This window comes from Lissotriton vulgaris, chromosome 1_1 (assembly GCF_964263255.1).
Source record: "Lissotriton vulgaris chromosome 1_1, aLisVul1.2, whole genome shotgun sequence".
Taxonomy (NCBI): domain Eukaryota; kingdom Metazoa; phylum Chordata; class Amphibia; order Caudata; family Salamandridae; genus Lissotriton; species Lissotriton vulgaris.
In genome coordinates this window covers 17,156,988-17,159,705 of record NC_141685.1, presented here as the reverse complement: position 1 = coordinate 17,159,705, position 2,718 = coordinate 17,156,988, and the positions used below count along the sequence as shown (strand labels likewise).

Genomic DNA, 2,718 nt, shown 5'->3' with positions numbered 1-2,718 from the left:
ACAGACTGTTCCAATTTGCACCGTCCAGAAGGAAGATACATCTTTACCTACAAGCGTGCATAGCCATAATCCAATATAAAGGCACAATCGCCTATAAGGACACATTTTACGTATTAGGAGTGTGGCAAATATTTGGTGGCTATTGCATTTTATTGTTAAAACAAAAATCAAACGTGTAAAATACCGCACACATATTAAATGTGTGAGAAAAACACAAGTGCTTTATCAGCCATGTTGGCCCATCAGAAAATGCAGTCATGGGATGTAGACAAATATATACCCGACCCAGAGACAGTAACCAAGAAAGAAGAATCATACACATGCAGCACGAGCTTTAGTTTGTCATCACCACTCAAGCTTCATCAGCACACGTACACAGGACAAAAACCATTCAAATGCAGTGAATGTGCAAAGTGCTTTAGTCGATTATCAAAGCTACAAAGACATCAGCGAATACACACAGGGGAAAAACCATTCAAGTGCAGTGAATGTGCAAAGTGCTTTAGTGAGTTATCAAGCCTTCGAAAACATCAGCGAACACACACAGGAGAAAAGCCATTCAAGTGCAATGAATGTGAAAAGTGCTTTAGTCAGTTATCTTACCTTCAAAGTCATCAGCAAACACACACAGGGGAAAAGCCTTTTAAATGCAGTGAATGTGTGAAGAGCTTCAGTCGGTTATCACGCCTTCAAAGACATCAGCGAACACACACAGGGGAAAAACCGTATCATTGTAGTGAATGTGACAGTAGTTTTCGCGACTCGTCTTCATTAAAGTTTCATCAGCGAACTCACACAGGAGAAAAACCATTCAAGTGCTGTGAATGTACAAAGTGCTTTAGTCGGGTATCACACCTTCAAAGACATCAGAGAACACACACGGGGGAAAAACCATTCAAGTGCACTGAATGTACAAAGTGCTTTAGTCAGTTATCAAGCCTTCAAATGCATCAGCGAACACACACAGGAGAAAAGCCATTCAAGTGCAGTGAATGTGTGAAGAGCTTTAATCAATTATCACACCTTCAAGGACATCAGCGAACACACACGGGGGAAAAACCGTATCATTGTAGTGAATGTGACAGTAGTTTTTGCGACTCTTCAGCATTAAGGTATCATCAGCGAACTCCCACAGGAGAAAAACCATTCAAGTGCAGTGAATGTGCAAAGTGCTTTAGCCGCTTATCAGACCTAAAAAGTCATAATCGAACACACACACACACAGGAGAAAAACCATTCAAGTGCAGTGAATGTGACAGTAGTCTTTGCAGCTATTCAGCATTAAGGCATCATCAGCGAACACACACAGGAGAAAAACTATTCAAGTGCAGTGAATGTGACAGTAGTCTTTGCAGCTCTTCAGCATTAAGGCATCATCAGCGAACACACACAGGGGAAAAACCATTCAAGTGCAATGAATGTGGGAAGAGCTTTAGTCGATTATCAAAGCTAAAAAGTCATCAGCGAACACACACAGGGGAAAAACCATTCAAGTGCAGTGAATGTGCAAAGTGCTTTAGTATGTTATCACACCTTCAAAGACATCAGCGAACACACACAGGGGAAAAACCATTCAAGTGCAGTGAATGTGTGAAGAGCTTTAGTCAATTATCACACCTTCAAAGACATCAGCGAACACACACAGGGGAAAAACCATTCAAGTGCAGTGAATGTGCAAAGTGCTTTAGTCGGTTATCACACCTTCAAAGTCATCAGCGAACACACACACCGGGGAAAAACCATTCAAGTGCAGTGAATGCGCAAAGTGCTTTAGTCGGTTATCACACATTCAAAGTCATCAGCGAACACACACACAGGGGGAAAACATAGAAGGGCAATAAAAGTGAGAAGGGCTTTTGTCAATTTTCGATCCCACAAAGCCCTCAGTGAATACACTCCAAGTCAAGTCAAGTCAGTAAATTTATATAGCGCGCTACATACCCAGAGGGTCTCAAGGCGCTAGGGGAAGGGTGGGGAATTATTTGTCAAATATCCATGTTTTAAGTTGCTTTCTGAATGCTAGGTGGTTCTGAGTAAGGCGAAGGTGAGTGGGAAGTGAGTTCCAAGTTTTAGCCGCCAGGTAGGAGAAGGATCTACCTCCAACGGTGGTTTTGTTGATGCGAGCTACATTGGCAAGGGCTTGGTTGGAGGATCGTAGCTGGCGGGGGGGAGTGTAGAAGGACAGTCGTGTGTTGAGGCATTCGGGTCCGATTTCGTAGAGTGCTTTGTGTGCGTGGGTTAGGAGGCGGAAAGTAATCCTCTTGTTGATGGGGAGCCAGTGGAGGTTTTTCAGGTGACCAGAGATGTGTTCTTTACGCGGGATGTCTAATATGAGTCTGGCTGAAGCGTTCTGGATGCGTTGGAGTTTTTTCTGGAGTTTGGCGGTGGTACCGGCGTAGAGGGTGTTTCCGTAGTCCAGTCGGCTCGTGACCAGAGCGTGGGTGACTGTTTTTCTAGTTTCGGTGGGGATCCAGCGAAATGTTTTTTTGAGCATGCGAAGAATGTTGAAGCAAGATGAAGAAACGGCGTTGACTTGTCTGTTCATCTAGAGTGAGGAATCCAGGATGACGCCCAGTTTCCGTGCGTGGTACGTCGGGATGGGTGCTTTTCCAAGGGCCTCTGGCCACCAAGAGTCATCCCAGGGGGAGGGGGAGGTGCCTAGGATGAGGACTTCTGTTTTGTCTGAGTTCAGTTTCAGACGGCTGTGCTTCATCCATT

At 44.5% G+C, this 2,718-nt stretch overlaps 1 pseudogene; it reads left to right on the top strand.

The window, feature by feature from the left end:
• The first annotated feature begins 231 nt into the window (after positions 1–231).
• On the top strand, positions 232–1,841 carry LOC147736981 (uncharacterized; annotated as a pseudogene).
• The last annotated feature ends 877 nt before the right edge of the window (positions 1,842–2,718 follow it).